Here is a 27480-nt window from a genome sequence, read left to right as displayed (position 1 = left end):
CTACCGTAACAAGTAGGTACATCACTATGAATTTTATCTTACCTAATCTTCACAACAACCTTATGAAGTAGGAACTATGTTTACAAATTAGAAAACGTAGGAAATGTGCTTTGGTCCAGAGCTTGTAAGCAGCAGTGAGATTCAAACTGAGAAATATTTTCCTCTAAAGCCATGTGCTTAGTCAGTACACTATACTGAAATTTGTTCAAATGGTATTTTCTATTTTCTTTTCCAATTAAAAAATTTTTAAAGATTTTATTTATTTATTTATTTATTTATTTATGTGAGGGGAGGAGGGGGGCAGAGGTAGAGAATCTCAAGCAGACTCCACACTGAACATAGAGCCCAACGTGGAGCTCCATCCCACGACCCCAAGATCATGATCAGAACTGAAATCAAGAGTTGGATATTTAACTGACTGAGCCACCCAGGTGCCCCTCTATTTTCTGTGAAAATGATTATTATAGTGAAAATTGGATTTTGGTGGGGCAGTGGGTTAGCCCAAGGAGTATATACGTATTAGTTAAAATTCAAATAAAAATATTTTCTCGGGATTGCCTTAATGTGCTGCTTATATTTTTCTAAATTGAATTTTATATTATCATAGACTTTTGCAACTAAGTCTGACTTTTCATACCATGCCCTAAAATGTTGATACCACTTGCTTTTAAAAAGTCAAACAGATATAGTTTCCTCCAAAGGCTGTGAGCTTTGACTTTGCTTATGTGCAGAGTTTAAATGGGACCCCAGGTAGTTACATGACTCAGTTTCTTGCCGTGAGTACCTCGCATCAGGTTTTTTTTTTTTTTTTTTTTTAATTTAGGGAAATGGTATGGGATTCCATTGTAGGGGTTTAATTTCTATGATCTTAACAGCTTTTTCTTCGTTTTTCATGATTGTTTCCTAATGCAAATAGCTAGCAATTAAAACTAATTTATCCCAGTCATGAGTTGAAATTATAAGTAATGAGATAAAATTTTAAAGAGGTGGTTGAAGCCAAATAGCATGCTTGTAAAACTTTCAAACAGTATGACTTGAAGAAACACACCACACAAAAGTGGTGAGGTAGTTAAATTGGCAATGTACTGAGGAATACGTTCCCTAGTGAATGCATTCCACATAGCAAAAGGGAAAAATTAGTGTGTTTTTCTCATTTTCTGTCAAGGATATAAAAATCGCCTGAAAACACAATCCATGTTTGTACCTTGAACCTTCCTTCTGTCTTAACATGGTGCTTTGAATAGGAAATGTTTATTGAATCAGTGAAATTTATATTTACATACGATTGCATAAAAAGCACTTTGTAGATATCTAGAAGAGAAAATAAGTCATAAATGGTTTATTTAAGCTACATAAAAAACCAAGTGGGTATTCGAATGACCAGTTTCAAGTTCAAATCCCAGTCTACAGCAAATCATTATCTAGGCCAAGGGCTTGGAGTGGAAGTAAGGGAAGGAGCTGAGAAACAGGTGATTCTGTGAAGATTAGTTGTGGGACCAGTTCTTTACTACATGTTTCATAAATTATTATTTTTTAAAAAGATTTTATTTATTTATTTGACAGAGATCACAAGTAGGCAGAGAGGCAGGCAGAGAGAGAGGAGGAAGCAGGCTCCCCGCCCAGCAGAGAGCCCGATGCGGGGCTCGATCCCAGGACTGGGATCATGACCCAAGCCCAGGGCAGAGGCTTTAACCCACTGAGCCACCCAGGCGCCCCTGTTTCATAAATTATTTTAAACTACTCTTTGGGGGTGGGAATAATATTTTTAATTTCTACCTCTCTTAGCTTAGCACAGTATCTGGCATACACTAGGTAGTCAACAAATAGTTACTGAATGAAGAGGAAAGAGAGCAAAAGGCATTAAATTCTTAGATGACACCAAACCAGAATGCACATATGTATCAATTATGTATTTGTGATCTCCTTTTCTAATATATTGTACACATTGTAAAACAGAAACTCTAAATATAAAAACATGAAATAATCAATATACTTTAAATAATTTAATGGCATTTTGTCAAGAGTATAAAAGCCTTTCTGCTTTCATTTGATGCTTTATTATTTGGTACTTTATTACTTTTTTAAAATCTTGGTTTAACACTTTGTGATATAGTGAGTTAAAGATCTCGTTCTGGGTTTAGTTTATTATGATATTACATTTTAATAGCTGTCATAGCTGAAAAAGATACTCAAAAAGATATTTAGATTTAAATTGAAGAAATACATTGTTGTTGGCTATATCTATTAAAGTATTCATTTTCTTCTTCAGTCTCATCAACCAGTTCTGCAAAGGTTTTTGTTGGAGTCTTACTAGTAAATACCCATTTTCTCTGCTATCAATGAGCAATTCTTGAAAACTAATTTAAAGGCATTGCATTTTAATTAGTTTAAGGCCCACTGAAATTATTTGGAAAGTATTTAAAGAAATCAAAAATTGTGTTTCCAAAATTTTTAAGTATGCGTATATGAGAGTTTTAAAAGGACACACACAAACACAAACTGGTTTTTTTACAGCAAAATTACACACTGACAGAAATATTTCTAAACATAATTTTCAAACATTCTCTCCAAAGTGTTTCTTTCAAAACACATGCACACTTAAAAGAGAGGGTGGATGGAATTACTCTCTCATGCAATGTTAAAACTTCACCTTAAAGGAAAATACTACTCCCAGAAAACATAGGGAAATCTGGATCCCTTGTTTTTGTTAGAGGAAAATACATCTTCATCCTAATATTTATTCTTTTAAGTATTAATAATAACCAGTGCTTATGTAGTGCTTATTTTCATGGTAGATTTTTATATATTAGCTTATATCATCCTCAGAACAACCTGATTCAGTAGATACAATTATGCTCTCCAATTTACAGATGAGGAAACGAAACCTCAGAGATGTTAAATAATTTGCCCAGGATTACATGGCTGGTATGGCGGAACTATGGTCAGACCAGGTAGTGTGTATGCAGGAGCAATGCTTTTAACACTAAGTGTCCTGAATACTTCAGTAGAAGTTAAAGAATTTCCACAATGACTCTTCATCTCAGTACAAAGTATTTTATAGTTTCTACTAAAAGGATTTGTTTTTACAAGACTAACCACATTGATGATCTCCTATGCTACACAAAACTGCAGTACACAGATGTTGGTTAAAGGAGAGCTTCCCTGCAAAGGAGAAGCCCACCGTTCTCTGGTTACCTCACAGAGCATATCAGTGACTGTCTGACAAAGGACTGTATGAGCAAGCCCAGGGTCAATATGTATGCTAAATAGGAAAGTTTAACTTCTTTCTTTTTATTTATTTTTTAAAATTTTATTTATTCATTTGAGAGAGAGAGAGAGACAGAGAAAGCAACAGAGAGCACGAGTGAGGAGGAGAGGGGGAAGCAGGCTCCCCACTGAGCAGAGAGCCTGATGTGGGGCTCGATCCCAGGACCCTGGGATCCTGACCTGAGCCAAAAGCAGATACCTACTGACTGAGCCACCCAGATGCCCCTAACTTCTTTCTTTGGAAGATAAAACAAATAGACATTGGAGTAGTTTCTTTCTGAACTGTATTAGATTGTCTTACATGCCCTTGGGATGTACCCCCCACCTTGGATTTTTTTTTTTTTTTGACTTAACAAATATGATGAAATTCAAAATCACTGAAGAAAAGTACAGTTTTGATAAAATAGGTATAGGGATAATCAAAACAACCTCTTAAATATAATGCATAAGAAGGCTAAATAAGCATTTCAAGTTCAGATTTTAAAATCTGATAATGATGAAATGTAATTTTAAATGTGAGAGAGATTTTAAGTTGCAATATAGGAGTGTGAATTGAGCTGTGAGAGAATGCTCTCACTGTACTAAGGACTTACCTGACCCTTCATAGAGTTCCATGTCTCATACTGGGCATCTTATCTAAAGAAGAATATGGAGAATTTGGGAAGAATTCAGATGAGAGTCATAAATCGTTTAAAAAAAAAAGGATGTAAGAAAAATTTAAAAGAACGGGGGTTGTTTACTCTAGAAAACCTAGAGAATTTAAGGGTTTTCTGGTCTATGAAAAGTTATAATCTCTTAAAGTCTGAGTCTTTGACACATCTGGTTGAGCCAGACACACATGCCTTAGAGAATTAGTTGCAGAAATAACAGGAACATACTCTTTTAAGCCAGAGGCTGTTAAGCCTTTGCATTTGAAAGGGGTTCAATCATTCATTGTACATAATTAACATTAAGTAACTGAGTCACCAAATGAATAGTGTTTAAGAAAAGCTATTATTTCCTACTGATAAGCAACTAAAATAATTGTTATCTTCAAAGTCCACCTAGCAGGTTTGAGCTCAAATGCCTAATATAATTCTCTGAGGAACACAATATCTGCTGACACAACTTATGTATCTGTCTTAACAGATATAATTTATGTATGTAACAGGCTACCCAAACAAGAGACAGGAAAAAAAAATGAGAAAGAAAAAAGGGTGATTTGTATTTTGTTCTTGATACTCATAATAACTAGATTGAAAGACAATGAGGTTTCCTTAATTTACTTAGTAAGGAAGGATAATTGTTTTACTTCAGATAATTAAAGGTCTTAGCAAGATTTAAAATAATTTCTAGCAACTTTTTATTCAAAAAGCTGTGCCAGCAATGTAAGGGTTCTGACCTCTTAACACTTGCCCTTGGTTTTTCTCAGGAGTCCAATATAGAAAGTGAAAAAGTCCTGTGATCTAAAGGACCTTATATTTGACCCTAATGTAGTCTTGCTTCAAAATGGTTTTCACTTTGTTACAAAACACATTTGAATTCAGGCACTTCAGTTTTGAGTCTGAACATGGCTAATTTGGTCTAACAAAGATGTTAAGCTTTGGGCCATTCCCACCCCCAACACTCAAAATGAGTACACTCTGAACCATTTTCTAAATGAAGGAAATAAGTTAATTTGGCTCTGTGCCAAGGTGGTATAAACCAGTGTCAATACTCATCAATTCCCATGAGTATCTGATTTTTTCTAACTATCCCTTAGGTGGCTTTGTTTTATACTAAATTGTTTTGCTCAGAAAATTCAATAAATTAGTCACTTTAATTCTCATCTTCTTACCTATTTCACAGCAGGCTTTACAGGTGAACTATTTCCTGAGCCAATTCATGGCTTGGGCTATCCTTAAACTAACCTCCCAAGAAAAATGTTGAGGGTTTTGTTTTTGTTTTGTTTTTGAAGTTGTGGGATGCTGCGATTGGTATATTGAACGATAAACATAGATGGAAACTGTAGCAACAACTCATGGTGTCTGACCCACTTTAAGAGATGAGTTTGTAGTAGAATAAAGGAAAAGGTGCTATGATAGCAATACAAATAATATGAGTCAAAAACATCTTTGCTTTTGTAAACATGTGGTTGGTAGCACTATTCTACTCTAGTCTTACTGATTTATCTGCTATGAAACAAATATTCTAATGCATGCTGGCTCTCACTTCCATTACCAACTGACTTATGAATAGAAGCCATTCATGTCTCATAGCTGTCATTTTGTCAAATTTTCTCCCTATGGGAAATGATATTTTTTATATTGTTATGCTCCTCAATGCTTCCAAAGTTACAATGAAAGAACTACAAATAGAGGACTTTATTAGGATATAAAAAGTCATGATTGTTCCTTATCAGGCACCAGTTTAGGGAAAAGGTTTTCCACTTTGAAGAGTAGGTGAAAACCAAGCACTCATCTCATTGGAATATGTTACCTAAAAGAATACTGTATTCTCTTGTTAAATAGTTATTTGTTTTTGTTTTTAATATTCGGGTCAGTGGTTTACAGTATGGCCAGTCCAATTTTCTAAAGTTCTGAACATAACTATTTTATGGTTTTTTTTCCTGTTACTTTTAGGACCTCTACCAAAAAAAAAAAAAAAAAATCTCCCCAAACTCTAAAATTTGACCATTCTTAATACTAGTACAAAAGGAATACAAAATATTGACATTTTTATATCTCTCTTAGAGCTACTCAGAATGATGATAAGAGCTATCAATTGATATTATGCGCCAGGCATCCTACTAAGTTCATTTGATTCTCTTAGCAATTTCATAAGATAAGCATTATTATTATCTCTGTTTCATTGAGAAGAGATAAGTACTATTATCCTATGTTATTGATGAAACCAGCGCTCAGAGAGGTAAAATAATTTGCCTGAAGTAGAAAGTGGCAGAACCAGAGTTTAAAACCCAAGTCTGTCCAATTCCAAAGCTTATGCTCATAATTTGTACATAAGCTTTGTAAATATATGAACAAAATATTTGCCCTATCTGCATGAATAGATTCATTATTTCTAGAAAAAATATTGGAACCCACAGTCTAAACAAAAACTTTTTCCGTTTTAAAAATTTATTTGGATGAAACCTTTTATAAAAGCGTAAATATCAGATAGACATTTAGCTTAAACATTCAACTTTTCTTTTACTCTATAAACTTAAAGAAATTGGAAACATAATGGGACATGGAGATATGATCTATAAGTGAATATGATTAATCAAAGTGATCAGACTTAAAGTATGCCGTTAAAATTAATTTTAAGTGAAAAAGCCCTTTAAGTTTGTGAATACATTGATGACCTCTAATATTCTGAGAAATCATAGTAGTAAATTGCAGCTCTCAGATTATAAATGCAAAATACGCAACTTCTTATCCGTTGAACGTGGCTCACCCAGCTTCTTATCTTAAAATTTTGTGGGAGGTGGTGTGAATGCATGTGTGTGTGTGTTCTTCACAGCAGGAAGACAGATTTATTCTGAAAATGTAATGGCTCCCAGATGTTTTGTTTTTTAAGGAGGAAGGAAGAGGGAAGGAAGGAAGGAAGGAAGGAAGGAAGGGAAGGAGGGAGGGAGGGAAGGAAAAGTTGAAATGTCATAGCCAGGTATGTATCTCTAAAGTGAGAATGATGTCATTATATTTGGAGTTTAGTGACAAAATTTCCTTTTGTCTGAGAAATTTTTCAGCATGGTGAATATGGTTTTAATTAAGAGATACACTGATTATTTGTTGGTTTTTGTTACAAGGGAGGAAATTCTGTAGCTTCTCTGTGCCTCATTGTGTGGATCACAATGAAAACATACAAAGGACCATAGCAGTGTGTTGATTTGTATCTACTGTATTTTACATCTATTTCCACATGCCACTGAAAATCATTGTTTAGAAAGTTCTGCAGCATTATTATGTTTTGAAGTATAAAAATATTGGATTCACAATTCATTGTCTTTAAGAAGGAAAAGGTCATACTATGTTAATTGACGTTACAAATGAATATTCTCAACCTTACCTGTGGGTTAAATTTTTGAATATTATTTTAAAACACAAGGAAATGTCCTCTGTTTAGGAAAGCCACACATAAACGCTGGCTTCTCTGATTACCTTTGGAAGTTATTTGTTCATAGATTTATGGCATATTCTCTGGAATCTTATGATCTGAAGTATATAGATCATCCCTCAAAATCTAAAGCATCATAGGGCGCCTGGGTGGCTCAGTGGGTTAAAGCCTCTCTGCCTTCAGCTCAGGTCATGATCTCAGGGTCCTGGGATCCAGTCCCGCGGGAGCCTGCCTCCCCCTTTCTCTGCCTGCCTCTCTGCCTATTTGTGATCTCTCTCTCTCTGTCAAATAAATAAATAAGCTCTTTTAAAAAAAATCTAAAACATCATATAGACATGCTATATCTTTGTCTGAGTCTATCTTCAAGAGATATCATATAAAACTTAAACCACAGTAGTGTTGTGGGGCAAATGAAAACCCTACTCTGCTTCCAAATCCTGACCACTTTATTCCACGCCCACTGAATTGCGTCATTCTTCGTTTTCCACTCACCTTCTTTACCTCTCTTTATCTGGGGAAAAAAAGGAGACAAAATGCAACTTTTATATTTAAAGAATGAGAAAGAGTAGTAATAAACTGTAAAGTGTGACCTCAGCTGACTTGGAGATTTATGGAGATTTAAAAAAAAAAAAGTGGACTTGGAAAATGCGTGGAAAGGAAATTTCTCTGTCCCCAGGATCCGGCAATTTCTGACCTATCTGTAAACACAAAAGCCAAAACACTGCTGATGAAAAAAGTAGAAAACTTCAAATAACTCTAAATGAAGCATAGTTGTTCCCCTAAATTATTTGGATACTTATTTCACTTCCCTGAGTTTCCAGTTTACAGCCAGCCACGGGCCCACCAGGCCGTTCCCGGGGTGATTTTTCCTCCTCCGGCTGCCCCGCGGTCCGGCTCTCGGGGTACGCCAGGGTCGTCTTCCCCGGGCGGCCGGTGCGTCGGCGCACGCGGCTCTCCAGCCCCAGGGCAGCAGTCACTAGCAGCTGAGCCGCAGGAAACCCCGAGGAGCTCCAGCCTCTAGACAAGATCCACCGGTGTCCGCTGAACTTTGCGCACGCGGCGAGGCGGGAGGCAGACCGCGCGCTGTGGCCGGGCTTTCGCCGGGGTGCACGGCGAAGAGATTTCCGCGCCGCGGGCCTGAGTAGGGGCCGGCCAGCCTGCGGCTCCAGCCCGGCGTCACAGCCCCAGCCTCGGCGCGGGCGGCCTCCGGCCGCACTGCCCGCAGCCCGGCTCTCCCTGGCCGCCCGGCACACTGCGGGAGGAGCCGCCGGCCTCCGTGACGCGTCAGGGAGGAAACGGCGGCGCCCGGCGGCCCTGCGGGGAAGGAGGAAACGCGAGTGCGCTCGGCTCCGCGCCCGCCACGCCAGGAGGCAGCACTGTGGAGCGGGGTAGGTGCGGGGCCGGCCGGGACCCAAGGCGGGTGGGCCAGCCGCAGGGTCCGCGCGCGTTCGGGCCGCGGTCGGTGCCCCCCGGGCGGGTGAGACGGGGCGGGGCGAGCGGTGCCTGGGCCTCGACTGCTGTCTCTTCTTGGAGCCAACGTGACTTTCCCGGGAGTCTTGGCAGCTCCCCTGGCCCCTCAGACCGAAAACCTCCGAGTTGGTGGAAGGGGAGAAGCAATCCTCCCGCCCAGCCCCCGACTCGAAGAGTTTGTGGTCTGTGTTTCCTCGAGGTGCCTTCACATTCTGCCTTTTGACTCCTAAACGCTCGAGCCGTGTTAGTGGACGGACATTGTTAACACAGTGCGCAGCTTCCCAGCTTAGAGGAGCCGGGAACTGGGAAGGTGGGAGACCCCCACCTGAGGTCGAAAGAGGGTGCGGGTCACCTGCGAGGATCCGGGATGGAGGGAGGCCCCGGGAGTGGGGGGCACGGGAATCGTTAACCTGTTGTCAGCGGACTGAAATCTGAGACGAATGCTTTACAACCCTTTCCGTCTCTTCTTAAAGTGAATTTGGCTCTGTTGATTCCCACAGCTTTAGTGTTGATACATACCATCTAGAGCGCTTTCGGATTTTCAGATTTGTCATTTTTAGTGGTGGTTAGTTGGGAAGATAGAAAAAAAGAAATAATTCATCTCTTGAGACTCAAATTCTTTCATCATTTAATTTTGCACAGTGATTTCTGAACCAGGAGTAGAATTTTGGCCCTACGCAACAGACCATATACTTGAGCTGCAGGTACACTTGAGAAATGCAGGAATAGATACAGCAGAGCACTACGGTTCCCGAGTCTTTATTTAAAACTATCGGACTGTTATGTGCTTTGACTCTCTACTTTGTTTCTAGGTTGAGGATTTACCCCACCAATCTGGGAAGTGACTTATTTAACACTTAAATGGTTCTTACCACATGCTTGGGCTCCTTTTTAGTGTTTTATAAATATTAACTCAAATTGTTAACGCAAAATATTAAATTATAGCGGTTACAGCAGTGAAGAGGTTGTGTACACTTCAGTTCCCCAAATGTCATTGCAAGAGCTAGAAACATTAGAGGAAGTTTCAGGCATATTTTAGGACTGGGTGTGCCTTCTGGCGCACTTGGCTACCACTCCTGTAAGACTAGCCGCCACCCCTTCACTCCCTGGGGGAAGGGAGTCTGGAGTTATGGGAATGAGACCTCTTCCTTGCAGGTCTCTGCCAGATCCCTAGCATCGTCTGTAAAATAGTCTTTCTTATCCATGATAGTGCCATCATTAGCTAACTCTGGAAAGACCAGAACTTCCCCCTTTTTCAACTGCCACTATAGGGAGCCTAATTTTGTTTTGAAAAGGAGCTTTGTTCCTAATCTGTTTGACAGTTGATGAAACCATAGTTTAGTGAAATGTACTATAAAGTAGGCTGTTTTTGCTTGTACACGTCAACATAACAAATAATACTTTGTAATTTTACTGCCATATGTTTTGGTAGCGTTGAGTTGATAGATCAACCTGCTTAGTGTCCATTTTGTGACTTGCATATTTGCAGGGAGAATATTTTTCCAGAATAAACTACCCTCTTTAAGTGAGTTCTTGGCCTGATGGTCAGGTTGGTAGAGACCCAAAATGGTGAATCATGGTTCTTGTCATTATGGTGATTAGCAATTTGATGTCAAAAGCTGCATGTCATACTAGCTTTCTCTTTCTAACTTTCTCTATCCCCCATTTAAATTTCCAGAGAGATGAATACATGAGACTCTGAGCCTTATTTAATAGGATTATGAGGTGTCTCCTGGAAGCAGGGGGGTTCACTTTTCCTTTGGTATAATCCATGGTACAACAGACAGTGGCATTCGTGAATTCAGTTCAGCAAAATAACAACTAATGCTTTCATGGTTTACAGAGTGCTTCCAGATGTATTTGTGAAGTTGACAGACATTTTTCTAATTCCTGTTTTTACAGATGAGGAAACTAAGGCACAGAAATGTTAAAATATCTTAGCCAAAATTGTACAGCAGGTGGGGAAGAGAGCTTGAATAGACAGCAGGTGTGTGGACGGTGCCTGGCATGTGCCAGCCTGTAATAAACATTGTGAAGTGAATGATTCCAAATGACTTCAGATTTCTTGCTCTTCCCAAGCATTATGCTTCCTAAACACCGTGATTGATTTATGCCCAAGAGATTTCCGGGCCTCCACCAGTTATTTCAAACAATATCTGATACTACAAATAGCTTTTTGACAAAAGAGATGAGAATGCCCTTTGGACTCATTTCTTAGGATTTGTCAACTCTGGTTTTTGAAAAAGCAATAGGCTGGTTATTTTGTTCTCTTCTCAAACATCTTTCTTTTTTCCTCTGATTTGAAGATAGTTTAGACTGGATGTATGGTTTCATTGTTTGTGTCTACCGCTTCTTTATCTCTCTCTGCTCATTGAAGGTCATTTTTATGGACTACAAATCACTGTAGGTTTTCAGTGGCAGTGAACTCAATTAAGCTACTTAGATTTATGACCAGGTTCAAACACAATGATCATAGGTATTACTATTTTTTTTTTTTTTGAAGCATGACACTACACTACTACTATGTTTTTTGAAATGTTGTAAGTACTTTAGTATAAAGGGTCTTTTAAAAAAAAGTTTTATTTATTTAAGTAATCTCTACACCCAGCAGGGGGTTGGAACTCAAGACCCCAAGATCAAGAGTCTTACTTTTCCTGACTGAGCCAGCCAGATGCCCCAAAGGGTCTTTTAAAAAAACAACAACCAAAAAAAAAAAAAAAACCTCTCAACTATTTATATCCTTCCCGTATAATCTCTGTTTCCTATAGTATGTGACCTGCAGATAGTTAACCTTCAATTAGAGAGGAAACTATGGCCAATACCTGCAGGGAGGAATTGAGAAGGGTATCATGGAAAAAAGAGAGATGGGGTGCCTTTCCCATGAGCACTATTAGGTGGAAAGAAGCCCTTAATGAAGCCAGACTGAGTCATCTGCCTGTCAACATTCTTCTGTGTGGGGGTGGAATAAAATACTTTTGAAACCTGTCTTGTTTCAGAAACTACTTTATCTTTTCCAATCCTCATATTTTCTCTCTCTTTCTTTAATTCATGTAAATTACTGACTAAAGTGCTGATTCATGAAACTCAAATTATGTAACACGTTATTCCTGACAGAAACAGCTCCCACATTATTTTAAGGGACTCAATGTTTCTGTTTTCCTTTACCTATTCCATTCCTTATGGTGGCATATTTATTCTCATTTCACTTTTTTTTTTTTTCTATCTCATGGAGAAAAGTAAATCTAAGCGGTGCTGATTCCACATCTTGTAGTTCATGTCAAAGTAATTTTAACTTAGTACTAACTTTGAGTTAATTGTCATTGCTGAGGAAGACGACGTGGAAATCAAATGTTGAAGCCTGAGTCAGAACATCAATAATAAAATTTTATTACCTGCCTGAATCGAGCCAGGGGGTTTTCAAAGGGAATTAGGACAGGGTACAATGTCCTTGCCCTTGTGTGGTTTCCCAGGGCCTCTCCTACTTCCCACAGGTCCTGAATATCTGTCTTGGTCCATCTCTTTGTAGCCACCATTTCTTCTCTTATTCAAAACCAAAATCTGTTTTCCTTTGATGGGGATGGGGTGAGTGAAAGGCAGGTGAAGGGAATTGTTGTAGGGTAAGAGACTGATAATATGTAAGAGGGAGGACAGGAGATGTGTGGGTGAAGTAAGAGATCTTTAGTGAGCTCTCATGGCAGATTTGTGCAGATATATTGTGGGGATATATTGGAAGACCTACATGGGATCAAAGAATATCTGGCAAGGATTAAAAACATCTACTGGTGTGTGATATTGGCCGGCAGAGTTACTTGGTACCACCAGGTGTGGAAGGATCGTTATAGGTAGGTGTTGCTTCAGGCCACTGTATAAGTTTGTCTGCAGATAATTAGAATGTAGAGGGCTGGTTTTGTGGCTTTTAACTTCAGAATAGGAACAATTTGATAGGCTTTTGGTTGAGTAAAGGCCTGGTTTTTTGTACCTTTTTAAAGGCATACCTTTTTTGGAGAATGTGTGTAGTGTTGAGATAATGTTATTTCTTTTACTGTTTTGTGATTTTGGATAAATGACCTTGTATTTACATTGCATATAGTAGTGAATATGATTCAGGATAATTGCTTCCATTCAGGTTCCTGATATATTTGCTATGCTAGTCAATACCAAGCTTTTTTTCTCTGTAGGTAAAAGAGACTTCATATATAATATATTCATACACAAAATTGGACTCGTTGATGGACTAGCCATTCCACAAGAGCTGGATGCAATGTCTTCAAGTACAGTGAGGCTTCACTAGGACCTGACCAATTTTTTTGCTTGAGTTCAAAAATGAGAAGGACCTTTATTACTCTAGTTACTTACCTCCCTGTTTTAAAAATAAAAATAGATTAAAGTTAACTTAAAATGATCTGGTTTCCAACTCAGTGTCATATATGCAGACAAACATACATATGGAACCATGTGTATAGCCTATATAACCTAATGCATATGCATGTTATATATATATAGGACGAGCTAAGAAGGAATATAAGAATCCTTAGTTTCCCAAGAAAACACTATACATCATCTCCTTCCCCCATTTTAATTTTATTATTGTCTCGTATTTTCTGAACATTATTTTTAATTACAAAGGTATGCATGCCCTTAAATTCAAGTAACTGAGAAGTATGTTAAGTAAAAAATGAGTCCTCTCCACTCTAATCTTACCCACAAAGATAACCACTCTCAGCTTTTATATCCTTGTAGACATTTCCCCATGTTTGTATATATTTGTATATCTATAAATGTACATCGAGGTTTGGTTTTGTTTTTAAAAACTTTAATTATCAATGCTCGCTTCAGCAGCACATATACTAAAATTGGAACAATACAGAGAAGATTAGCATGGCCCCTGTGCAAGGATGACATGCAAATTTGTGAAGCGTTCCATATTTTTTAATGAATTCTGTTATGATGAAAAGAAATTTTTAAAAATTGCACAATGAAAATAGTAAATAACTAAAAAATCACTATAATTTTAGCTACTTTTAACATGAACTTATTTCAACATGAGAAAATGTTGATTCTTTTAAATTTTACCATTTAAAAAAAACAAAAACAAAGACAAAAAACAACCTTAATTATCAGAGAGAGAGAGAGAGAGCTCAAGCACAAGGAGGGGAACAGCAGGCAGAGGGAGAAGGAGGCTCTCTGCTGAGCAGGGTGCCCGATGTGGGACTCAATCCTAGGACCCTGGGATCATGACCTGAGCTGAAGGCAGAGGCTTTAACCCACTGAGCCACCCAGGCATCCCATGTACATTGAGGTTTTTTGATTTTTTTTTTTTAATGGGAATCATTCTACCCAATTTGTTCTTTTGTTTGTTATTTAACACTTTATCGTGTATATCTGTAGATCTATATAAATTTTGACAGCTACATAGTGTTCCCCTTCATAGCTAATAACATTTTCTAGCCACATTACTTATATGTTCCTTCTTTTGTATCTTTTAAAATATATATATTTTTTATTTTATTATTTTTTCAAGATTTTATTTATTTGACAGACAGAGATCACAAGTAGGCAGAGAGGCAGGCAGAGAGAGAGAGGAAGGGAAGCAGGTTCCCTGCTGAGCAGAGAGCACAGTGCTCAATCCCAGGAGCTAATCCCTGGACCGTGGGATCATGACCTGAGCCGAAGGCAGAGGCTTTAACCCACTGAACCTCCCAGGCGCCCCTAAAATATATTTAAATCACCACAGTAATACATTTTTTCAAGACAAATTTAAAAGAAAAAGAGAAACTAAGAATCACCAATAAACCTACCTACCATCCATTAATAATCGCTATTAGTATTTTACAGTACATCTTTCTAAACTTCTGTGTATATCCATATTTTCAGTGTCATTTAAAAAGTTTCTCTTATACAGACTTGCTTTGTTGGTTAGAGAATTGTGTTTATGTAGCCAACCAACGTCATCGATTCCATGCATGTTTGAACCAGTTACTTTACAGTTTCCTGGCCACCTGCCATACCCTAAACCTGGATAACGTGCATGGAAATTTATAGTAGTGCTCATCAAGGGGACGAGGTGAGGGTACGTGGGTGGACTGATAAATCCATGCAGATCAGCATAAATCCTTCTAATGGAGGGCAGTCAATGCTTGTATTTTTTTTTAAAGATTTTATTTATTTATTTGTCAGAGAGAGAGAGGGAGAGAGAGCAAGCACAGGCAGACAGAATGGCAGGCAGAGGGAGAAGCAGGCTCCCTGATGAGCAAGGAGCCCGATGTGGGACTCGATCCCAGGACGCTGGGATCATGACCTGAGCGGAAGGCAGCTGCTTAACCAACTGAGCCACCCAGGCGTCCCCAATGCTTGTATTTTAAGCACATCTAAAATACAAGATGTTTAAGAGGAGAGACGATGCGGGCGCCTGGGAGGCTCAGTCATTGAGCATCTGCCTTCAGCTCTGGTCATGATCCCAGGGTCCTGGGATCGAGCCCCACATCTGACTCCCTGCTCTGTGAGAAGCCTGCTTCTCCGTCTTCCACTCCCCCTTCTTGTGTTCCCTCTCTCGCTGTGTCTCTCTCTGTCAAAAAATAAATAAAATCTTAAAAAAAAAAAAGCGAGACGATGGAATATCCACTGTAATTGTGATCACTATAGGAGAAGCAGAAGTAATGGCCTTGAACCAAACAGAAGTGTTAAATTCAGTTAAAAATAAGAACAGCTGAACTTTAGATGTTTTGAAACAGTCTCCTAATGATAAGCACATGGTTTGGAGAGCTTGGTTTAACAAAGCTCCCACCAATGGTAGGAATAGATGACCTTGAAGTTCCTTATGATCCTATTCTACTATAGGCTGTCTCAGGGTTAGTAACACTTGGCTTAGTATAATCTCATACATACAACTCCCTAGTTGCATACTAACTCCACCAGTCTTTCCAGACGGCACCTGTCCAAGCTAACATCTCTCCACCCACTGAGCATGTGCACAGCTCACACCCACATGTTCCTCCTATGTCCTCTTGCAGCCTTCCCCCCTTTCTGAAAGTTTAGTAGCCTTTCGACCGTTTTCTTTTTTCCTTTTCTTCCAGCTTTTGCTTTAAGGAAATCTCTGTTCTTTCTCCATCCCACTCTGTTCATTTTGGTCTTGAGCAAAAAAAGATACTAATCATGGTGATACAGCTAAGAACAAGCCTCTAATAAGGGAAAGGAAAGCTTTTAGTTTGGGAGGGAAGGTAGACATTATGAAGTCCTAGTGGTTTCCACCTTCAAAGCCCTTGAGAATACCCAGTAATTCCTTTCAAAATTTCCACAGAAGACTCCACCTACCTCCTCTTCTGTAAATAAGCTGGTTTTCCTTAAGCATTGGCTGGCATGTATAATAAAATTTAAAACTGTTTATAATTGGGCGGGGCAGTTCATGTCATTGCAATAGCATTGTTTCGTGCTCCTTTTTCCCCATTGAAGATTTAGCTATATTATGGACTGAATAGACTTTTAGATAAGACAACTCTTCCCTTCAGAAAATACATCTAGTTCTAGATATCTGGTTTAAAACAATCTCTTTGGTTTTAAGTAAGTTGAAGACTAAGAAGGCTATTTTAGATTAAAGGTTAGCAGTCTTTGAGAAGTGGTATGTCAAGATTCCAAACCCTTTCCTTCCAGATTTTCATCAGCAGAGATATGCACTGGTGAGAAGCATAGATCAGCCTTTCATCCTTAGGAGTCAGAGAAGAAGCAACTGGTTGCAATAATGTTAAGCTGCTACTGGAGACTCTCTCAACCCAGGCCCAGGTAGCTGACATCATCATATCAAATTCAGCTCACCTGTAAAGGTGTTTTGGCCAGACGTCTTGAGGAACTCCACACCAAGACAGTAGATCTCAGCTACACTGAGAGTAAAGGCCTATTTTTTCATAAATATTAAAGGAAAAGGTTTTGAAAAGACATTTTCATTCAGCTTTCAAACAACCTAATGCTAAAATTGATGCTGGCTTAAACAGGAAAGTTCTTTATCATTCGTTTATTTGAACTGAGTTAGTAAACATTCAGAAATTAAGACCTTGCTATAATTTTAAGAAAGTGGTTCTTATTTTTGTAGTTCTTTGTCTATATAGTTGGCATTTAATCCATTCTGACATTAGTAGCTCTCTTTTCTGATTGAGCTCCTTTTACCTCTACTCTCCCTTCTCATGAATGTTTGGTTAAAATATTTTTGTCTGAAAAGGAGTTAATGAAAGATAAGACACTCGCATGTTTTAGCAGAGAACATTTTTAAAGAGATTTATGAGACTATACTACCTTTTCTCTTTGAATTTTTTTTCTTTCCTCTTTTGGATTTCCTTTATTTCTGATTCTCACTGACACTAACATCATTTATGTTTTGCCTGTTTTAAAAAAGATCTTATTTATTTATTTGACAGACAGATCACAAGTAGGCAGAGAGGCAGACCGGGGTGGGGGGGTGGGTAACAAAGCAGACTCCCTGCTGAGCAGAGAACCCAATGCCAGTCTTGATCCCAGGACCCTGAGATCATGGTCTGAGCAGAAGGCAGAGGCTTTAACCCACTGAGCTACCCAGGCACCCTATGTTTTGCCTTTTAAAAGTTCACTCATGTGTGAACAAGAGTCCCTGTCCTGTTGAATTTATTTGTTGCTTTCATTGGACATTTAGGATTAAAAATTTGCCTTTGGAATGAAGAATGATACATATAAATTGCTACTTTTGTGTAGAAAAAAACAAGGAAAGAAAAAGGATATATTTTTGCTTTCTTGTCTAAGCATAGAGAGACTCAGGAAGGCTAAGAAATTAACAGTGTTTATCTATTTGGGATTGGGTGACGAGAGTTGGGTGGGTAGGGACGCAGGTGGGAAGCAGACTTTTCACCCTGTCTTTTATATTCTCTTGGTTTGAACATGTCAATATGTAACCCATTGTAAAAATCATTTTTAAAATCTGTCTATTGGTTTCCTGACTTAGAGAAAATAAATCTATCCTTTTCTGTTTTCCCTTTCCCATATGTCTTTAGGAAAGGTGTTTTTTTTTTCTTTCCGGTAACACGATTTTATATATTTTATTTTTTTAAAGTTTTATTTTAATTCCAGTTAGCATACAGTATGATATTAGTTTCAGGTGTACAATATAGTGATTCAACAATGTTATACATTTCTCAGTGCTCATCGTGACACTCGTACTCTTTATTTAGTTCCCATCACCTATTTAACCCATCCCTCCACCCATCTTCCTTCTGGTAACCATCTCTATAATTAAAAGTCTGTTTCTTTATTTGTCTCTCTTTCTGGTTGTTGTTTTAAATCTTTTAAAAATAATCCCTGTGTAGTCTAGTCTTTTGTGGGGATCTTGACCTGTTCCCTTCTGCTTTCTCAAGTGTGGTGTCTTAAGATTCATTATGAAGCCTTCTCTTAGGAAATTCTGATACTGCAAATACAGCCAAGCCTTAAGTTCTTGTTGGGTTATTTGATGAATCATTTAACTGACATTGTCTGTAATATTCTGCCAACTGGATACTCAGTTGTTTCCTAATAAAACTGCCAGATAATAACAACATAATTAGTGCAAAGTTAGTTGATTTTTTCCCCCGTGGTATCTTGTATTTTATCATCATGGTTATAATTTACCTACTTAAGAGTATATGAATTGGATACCTGTAGAAAATAAAGGTTGGTTTCCTTTAATATTTAGATAATTCTGCTCTTTTTAGTACACACTAAGCCAAAAAGTTTCTTTCATCTGGACTTTTGTAGTTTTTGTCATTAGTGACCTGTATTTCACTTTGGGGAGAGCAAAGAAAAAGGAATTAATATTTGTTGAGTATCTATCATGTACTAGATGTTTTAAGACATTATCATTATTATTTTTAAAGATTTATTTATTTATTTGAGAGCGAGAATGATTGTGTGCAAGCAGGAGGAGGGGCAAAGGGAGAGGGAGACAAGCAGACTCCGTGCTGAGCAGGGAGCTGGACAGTGCATGGCCCTATTGCAGGACCCTGAGATCGTGACCTGAGCTGAAATCAAGAGTCTTACGCTTAAACAACTGAGCCACATAGGCACCCCAAGACGTTATTTTATTAAATATTAAGAGTAACGTTGGGGAGTGAGTACTTTTATTTTACAGATGAGCAAATTGGGGCTCAGTGAGGTTTTGAAGGGAGCTATACGGAGGCAGCACAGGGCAGAGCTGATTTGAACACTTCTACCTGGATTTACTAGGCGGTCTCCTGGGCCTTTGAGGAGGGGGTAAAGGCTGACTTGGCTTAAACCCCTCATCTGAAAGAACAGGCAGTGTTGATTTACAGATAACGCAGATTACCATCTGCTGTTGAGGTAGTGGTTAAATGAGTTTGAAGACTGGTTTTTCAGTTTTACCTTATTATTCTGAGACTTCTTTGTTTTAATTTAGTAACTGGTGCCAGACTTCAAGAAGAAAACTGACTGAAAATGTTTTAAATATCATGTATTTCTTGCTTAATAGAAAAGTGCTTAAAATTCTAAATTTAATTACTAGATGGGTTAAATTCTGAACATACAAGTTTTGAATGTCTTCTGTTGGTGTCTGCAGAGGTATTAACTCTAACAGATGCTGTTGTCATGCTATTGTCTAAAATTGCTTAAAGATGATAATCAGCACCACTTATATAAATCTGGAGATCGAGCCATCGGCAGGTACAGTCTATCGTTACGCTCATCTGTGATGGATGTTAGCTAATGGCTATATCATGTGCCTTGGCAGTTCCTGGGATGAGCTCCTGTTTAAGTAAGAATGAAAGATCATTTTATGTCTCAAGTCATATTATTCCATTATCTAATGTATTTATGTTCTGGGCAAAGATGGTAAGAAAGAAATTGAGGAAATTCACGTGATTAGAAGAGTTTAAAAATAGGTAAAATGTCACAGATAGTGAATGAAGAGGACAGAATAACATACTCTGGAATCTGTTACACTTGGGGTGCCTGGGTGGCTCAATGGATTGGGCCTCTGTCTTTGGCTAATGTCATGCATGGCCTCAGGGTCTTGGGATCAAGCCCCGCATTGGGCTCTCTGCTCAGTGGGGAGCCTGCTTCCCCCCCCACCGCTACCTACTTGTGATCTCTGTCTCTCTGTCAAATAAATAAATAAAAACCTTTTAAAAATTTAAAAAATCTTTATAGTCTTTCCCCTTTGAATTATCTTGGCATCCATGTAAAAAATCAATTGACCATAAATGTAAAGGTGTATTTCCGTACTCTCATTTTTATTCTAATACCAATGCCACACTGCCTTAATTAGCTTAGCATGGCTTTGTAGTAAGTTCTAGAATCAGGAAGTATGAGTTCTCCAACTTTGTTCTTTTTCAAGATTGCACTATTTTGGGGCTATTGAATTTCCATATGAATTTTAGAATCTGCTTGTCAACTTATGAAAAAGTGGCAACTGGGATTTTGATAGGGATTGTATTGAATCTGTAGATCAATTTAGAGAATATTGCCATCTTAATGATATTGTGTGTTCAGATCTATGAACATGGGTTGTTTTTCCATTTGTTAAGATCTTTTATAGTTTTTCAACAATGTTTTGTAGTTCTCAGTGTATGTCTTGTGCTTCTTTTTAAAAATTTATTCTTAAATATTTTATTCTTTTTGATACTCTTGTAAATGGAATTGTTTTTTTAATTCATTTTATGTTTGCTCATTGCTACTGTATACAAAAACAAGTGATTTTTTTATTGAACCATAATTGACATAATGTTGTATTAATACAATTTATTTTTATTTTTATTCATCTTTAAAAAATATTTTATTTATTTATTTGTCAGAGAGAGCAAGAGAGAGCACAAACAGGGGGAGTGACAGAGGGAGAGGAACAAGCAGACTCCCTGCTGAGTAAGGAGCCCAATGTAGGACTCTATCCCAGGGCCGTGGGATCATTACCTGAGCTAAAGGCAAACACTTAACCAACTCAGCCACCTAGGCACCCAGTACAATTGATTTTTAAATATTGACCTTGTATTTTTAATCTCGCTGAATTTATATATTAGTTTGAATAGTTTTTTGGTGGATTCATCAGGATTTTCTATATACAAGATCATATTATCTGCACATAGAGATAGTTTTACTTCTTCCTTTTCAATCCAAATGCCTTTTATAACTTTTTTCTTGCTTAATTGCTCTGGCTAGAACCTCCAGTAAAATGTTGAATGGAAGGGAAGAGAACTGATATCTTTGTCTCATGTCTGGTAACAGGGGAAGAGCATTTAGTCTTTCATCATTACATGTAATGTTAGCTGTGGGTTTTTTGTAGCTGCCCTTTATTAGCTTGAGGAAATTCTCTTCTTGGTTTGCTATGGTTTTAGCATTAGAGTGTTAGATTTTTCAAGTGCCATTTCTGCTTCTGAGATGATTGGGTAGTTTCTGTCCTTTATTTTGTTAATATAGTATATTACATTTGCTTGGTATTCAGATGTTAATCCAACTTTTTGTTCCTGGAATAAATCACCTTTGGTCATGGTATAGAATAGTTTTTATATGTTGCTGGATTTGGTTTGCTGGTATTTTGCTGAGGATTTTTGCACCTATATTGATCTATACTTTTCTCGTGATACCTTTATTTGATTGTGGTGTCAGAGTAATACTGGCCTCCTTGAATGAGTTCCTTCCTCTTCTTTTTCTTTGGGGGGAGTGAGATTTTATGAAAGATTAGTGTTAATTTTTCTTTAAGCGAGACCTTGGCTTTTATTTGTAAGAAAGTTTTTTTTTGATTACTAATTCAATCTCTACTTGTTATGTATCTATTTAGATAGTTTCTATTTTTTTAGTTTGTTTAGATAGTTTTTTTCTTCTACAAATTTGTCCATTTCATCTAGGTCATCTAATGTGTTGGTGTACAACTGTTCATAGTATTTCCTTAAAATCCTTTTTACTTCTCTGAGATTGATAGTGATGTTCCCATTCATTCCTTATTTTAGTAATGAGTCTTCTCTCTTCTTGATCAGTATGGCTAAGGGTTTGCCAACCTTGTTAATTTTTTTTCAAAGAATCAACTTTTGGTTTCTCTATTGTTTTGCAATACTCGATTTCATTGATTTCTGCTCTAATCATTATGACTTACTTCCTTTTGCTTGCTTTGGGTGTACTTTGCTCTTCTTTTTCTAGTCTCTTAAGGTGGAAGGTTAAGCCATTGATTTTTAGATTTTCCTTTTTTAGTGCAGGCATTTGCAGTTACACAATTCCCTCCAAACACTGTATTAGCTGAATTCTAGAGGGCTTGGTTTGTTGTGTTTTCATTTTCATTTATCTGAAATTATTTCCTAATTTCCCTTGTGATTTCTTTTTTTTCCCCCTCCCTTGTGATTTCTTCTTTGACCCCTTGGTTACGTAAGAATGTGTTGTTTAATTTCCACATATTTGTGGATTTGCTGAATTTCCTCTTGTTACTGCTTTCTAGTTTAAATCCATTGTTGTCTGAGAACATATATGATTTCTGTCTCTTTAAATTAAATGAGGCCTTCTTATGGCCTAATATATGGGCTTTCCTAGAGAATGCTTCATGTGTACTTGGGAAGATTACGTATTTTGATCCTGTTGGTAGGACTGTTCTTTAGATGACTATTAGGTCTCATAGGTTTATAGTATTGTTCATGTCTTCTTCCTTATTGATCTTCGGCTTAGATTTTCTCCTTAATACTTTTAAGGCATTATTTTAATGTTTCATGTTAGTATAAATATAAAAACTGTCAAGATAAAAGACTCAAATGTGAACTTATAATGTTTAGTGTGCTATTTAAACAAAACTAAATTTAAAAATTATTTACTTCATTATTTTTTAATATTAAAATTTAAATGTAACTTAAGTTCAGTAATATTTTCTCAGGTCCATGATTCTTTTATGTCTGTGTGATAGGATTTGCTAATGAAGTGCCCTAAAATATTTTTTTCAGACAGTATTGACACTTGTCTCAACTGAGTCAACACTCTTGTTTGATCAACTTACCTGTTAGGAATTATGAGTTTACTTGCTAACATGTGGTGGAGGTGACAGCTGCAAAAAAATAGCGTAACATCTTCACACTAACCAGAACTGGTGAATAGTTGGATTTTCTTATTTTTCATTTTCTCTCTCCCTTCTTTAAAAAGATTTTATTTTATTTGAGAGAGAGAGAGAGCACAAGCAGGGGTTGGGGCAAAGGGAGAAGCAGATCTCAGGATCCCAAGCCAAAGGAGCCCTTAACTGACTAAGCCACCCAGGTGCCCTTTATTTTTCCTTTTCAGTGGTAACATTATTTGATCTAGACCTACACGAATTCTTTGAAATACACATTTCAGAATTTGCAGTGGTAGAAAGGCCATGTGAAATTCAGTTAATACAGGCAATTAAAAAATAGTTTTTAAATACATAAATATATGAATACCAGTAAATTCTTATCCTCAACTAAAAATACTGAACCTTTTAGTACAATGGGTTTGTGAAGACAATATAATTTACTTTGCCTTGTAGCATGTATAGAAATTATAATGCATTTTAAAAGTAGACTATTATTTATAAAAAAGCAAATACCCACATTTTAGTGTTGTTTTTTTTTTTTATTTAACCGTAGTTTGAATGATCTCTGATTTGATGAATCCTGTCCTCTAACAGTGACCATTTTGGAAGGACATTTGGTCTATTTGGCCTATAGATGAAGGGTGTGGGTCAGGGACGCCCAGGTTGCTCCATTGGTTAAGCGGGTGCCTTCGGCTCAGGTCATGATCTCGGGGTCCTGGGATTGAGCCCTACATCAGGCTCTCTGCTCAGCAAGGAGTCCGCATCTCCCTCTCCCTCTGCCGCCCCCCCTTCCCACTAGTTCATGTGTGTGCACTCTCTCTCTCCCTCTCAAATAAATAAAATCTTAAAAAAAAAAAAAAAGGATGTGGGTCAGAATGTAGAGGAAAAATTCTACATCATTTCCTGATTATCCAGATTTTTGGATTATCAGAGGCAACAGCAATTTAGGAGAAAGCATAGATTGGAGAACAAAGAGTAGCTATAGAAGAATCAAAAAGAATGTGATACGGAAAAAGTATAGAAGTGGATGAAGGAGGAGGAGGTAGCTACAGAATTCTTTATAGGTCTTTGGGAAAGAAGCCAGTACACAGAAATGAGTTTGTAGGTTTTCTAAATCTTTATCTACCTCTGGGAGGGAAATTTCTGAGAGTGAAGTGTGTCATTGGGACACATCCTCTTAAGCAGTATAGTTATTGCAGTAATGGAATTTCCTCTTTCCGTTTAGATCATGTGGCAATATTTTCTGTTGGCAACACTAAACATCTAAAGGAGTGAATGTGATTGTTTTGTTAAGTTTTTAAAAATCTTATGAGCTAACTTAGAAAAGTGATGATGGATGTAAAAATGCTTGGCATAGGAAAGGGCACAAAGTAGGAATGTGATAAATGTTGGCTGATGATAACCTATCCATAATATTCTATAATGCTTTTTAGCCTAGTGTAGGAATTTAGAAAGCCATGTTACAATGTTAGATCTGCCACTAACTTATTAAGGGATCCTTAGCAAGTCACTTGATTTTCTTTGGTTGTAAGTTACTCAGATTTCCTTCTACCTCTAAAATGCAATGGTTCTATTGAATCCATATAGAGGGAAAAGCTTTAAATAAAGATTATTATTTTAATAAAAGTGGAAGTTTTGTTGTTCTTAACTTCTACAATTTTAACTAGGGTACACTACATGAATAAGATTCTTTATAGCATTATCTAAAGCCAACCACTGATTTATTCGAAAACAAAGGGTTTCTTTACAGTGTCATTTCGCCTGGCTTTGCCATGAATCCAAGAATTATTCTACACTAATCAGAGAACAGTAATTCAGTTGTGCTTAAATTTAGAGTTCCACACAGCCATTCACGAGAGATGAATTGAGGTGAACAAGTACTTCTAACTTAATCTGCAAAAGTTCTAAAATGTACGGGTGGAATGTACTGTAGGAAAGTGAAAAGTAGGTTGGAAGTATGGCTCTGATGCAAAGCTGTTGGAGAAACAATTGCTGCTTTTTGTTATATTTTCTGATCTGTGTGATTTCTAGCAAAGAAATTAGTGATAATGTAAATTTTAGGAGCATTTTCAACATTTTGAAATGTTGATTATGGTGTGGCTATTTGATAATGAATCAGTATGGTTGGTCATTTTTATTTTAAAAAGTGCTTGTATGGAATCATATTCATGTAGTTGTGAAGGAAAAAACTCTTGTTTTCCTTTACATGCAGTACTCTGAACAATTCTGTATTCTGGCCATAAATGTGTGGTAGTTTTTCAACATGCCAAGCAATTTGAGACACCAACTGGGTGTCTTAAAATTTAACTCAATCCTGATACCACCTAACTGGAGATCCCACAGATTCAGAGCTCAGTTCTATAGAACTGTTGTCCCACTCCCTTCAGCCAACAAGTGCAAGGCCAGGGTGTTAACTGTTCTTTAGACCAACAGGCTATAAATTAATTTCCCATGACTCCCTTCTCGTGTTTGATTAATTTCCTAGGGTGGCTCACAGAACTCAGAAAAAAAAGTTTATTTACTAGATCGCCAGTTTATTATAAAAGCATATAACTCAGGAACAGCCAAATGGAGGAGATGCGTGCAGCAAGGTATGTGGGAAGGGATGAGGGATGCTCTCAGTCGGGGGTGCACCACTCTCCCCCCACACCTTCTTGTGTCCCAATGTGGAAACTCTCTGAATCCTGTCCTTTTGGTTTTCTATGGAGGCTTCGTTATGTAGGCATGGTTGATGAAGTCATTGACCATTGGTTGTTCTATTAAATCTGTATAGAATTTATTTGAACTCCAGCCCCTCCTGAGAGGTGGGAGGTGGGTTGGTAGGTAGGACTGAAAGTTCCAACCCTCTGATCTAATCAGCATGGTTCCCCCTGGCAACCAGTCCCTATCCTTATATTACCTTGGGGCTTTCCAAAAGTCACCTCATTAATATTAACTCAAGTGTGATTTAAACAGGCTTGTTATATGAATGACAAAAGATGCCTGTTTCAGGGTGCCTGGGTGGCTCAGTCATTAAGCATCTACCTTGGCCTTAGGTCATGATCCTGGGGTCGTGGGATGGAGCCCCCAATGTCCTCCCTGCTCAGCAGGAGGCTTGCTTCTCCCTCTCCTACTGCTCCTACTTGTGTTCCCTCTCTCCCTGTGTCTCTCTCAGTCAAATAAATAAATAAAGTCTTTTTAAAAAGACACCTGTTTCACCTCTTTTGTTTTTAATTTTTTATTTTTTATTAACATATAATGTATTATTAGCCCCAGGGGTACAGGTCTGTGAATCGCCAGGTTTATACACTTTATAGCACATACCTTCCCCAATGTCCATAACCCCACCACCCTCTTCTTCCCCACCCTCCCCTGACCTTTATTGTTTTTATCACTTAAGGAGCTTTGCCAGAAACTGACAAAGACCAAATATATGTATTTCTTAATATAAATCACAACATCACTGTAGTACACTGTTTGGTTTTAGAGGCAAATTATGCTCCAAGATGGAGTTTGTCTTTACCAGTGTGAAAATTAATGGGAAACCTCACTAAAATGGAGTCAGGAGGTTCAGCAGGCAGAGCTCTCACACCCTATTACTCTAGTCAACTGCAGACCCAACAGAAAAAGGCAGACCTTGCAGGTGGATACTACGTTACTCTCAGCAGAAGGAAGAAAGGCTTACCTTATCTCACTCACCCAACGGCCCAGCCAGTGAAAATCCACTATACTTCCAGCTCCCGGTTTACTCCAATGGATTTTCTGTCTATAACTGCCTTTCCAACTTACCCCCCCCCCTTTTTCTATAAAAGAACCTACTACTCCTTTGTTCTCTGAACTTGCCTATGGTTTTACAATTCTTTTTATTCCCGAATAAACCCATCTTTTGCTAGTAAAATAACTGGACGTTTTATTTTTAAGGTCAACACCAGCAATTTATTTAATGCAGGTTCACTTAGGCATTTCATAAGCCAATAGCATACAAGATAATGTCTCTTAATAAGCCAACAAAGAAATAAGAAACCCCAAAACAATGATAAATCAAAAATCACATTATTGTTCCAGGCAAGGGGAAATGAAAGAAATAAAGTCCAAATTCAGTTGAGGTTTACCTTTATATAGTTGGTACTCAGGAGAGAGAGCTCCGCCAGCCAAGAGCTAATGTTATACAGTCAGAACAGAAGTAAAAGACCTTTGTTGCCGGAGCGTGTTGGTAAGGAACAATGGCACTGACGCTGGTGGGAAAGATGTTCTTTGTGGGGCCACTGCAGTTTTCACCACTGTTGGGAAAAAAGAGTTGCCTTTCCTGCATGGGACCCACCAGCTCATCGGGTCTTGGGAGAGCTATTTAGATTAGCAAAGGGTAGCCTTGCCAGACTGAATACTCACAGTCTTCACAGACTCTCCGTGTTTATAGTCTAAATGTCCCCTTGCCATAAGTTGCTGCTTCTTATGTTTTATTGATAAGCCCCAAGCATGGCCCTTGGCAGCCGAGCTATGGAGTGCTTATCAACAATAATGGATGAGACGATGAAATCCTGACACAACCTACTTCATTCTCACATCAAAACAACTTTACTCTTAAGAACAGTTTCATTTTTGTCATAAACAAGTAGATTTGAAATCCTATCAAACCAATATGCAACATCCTTGTTTAAGAATTGTTA

The 27480-nt window shown here is 37.8% G+C and overlaps 1 protein-coding gene across 1 annotated transcript in view; it reads left to right on the top strand.

Moving 5' to 3' along the window:
- Positions 1–8694: 8694 nt before the first annotated feature.
- LOC111155378 (serine/threonine-protein kinase Sgk3) overlaps positions 8695–27480 on the top strand; it is a 144747-nt gene continuing 125961 nt past the window's right edge. The window contains exon 1 of the mRNA XM_022515527.1: positions 8695–8729. The gene's annotated coding sequence lies outside the window, so the exon portion shown is untranslated. The remainder of the gene's footprint in view (positions 8730–27480) is intronic.

Source organism: Enhydra lutris, unplaced genomic scaffold (assembly GCF_002288905.1).
Source record: "Enhydra lutris kenyoni isolate GAN:26980312 unplaced genomic scaffold, ASM228890v2 scaffoldscaffold41, whole genome shotgun sequence".
NCBI classification, from domain to species: domain Eukaryota; kingdom Metazoa; phylum Chordata; class Mammalia; order Carnivora; family Mustelidae; genus Enhydra; species Enhydra lutris.
This window is presented reverse-complemented; position numbering and strand designations above follow the sequence as displayed.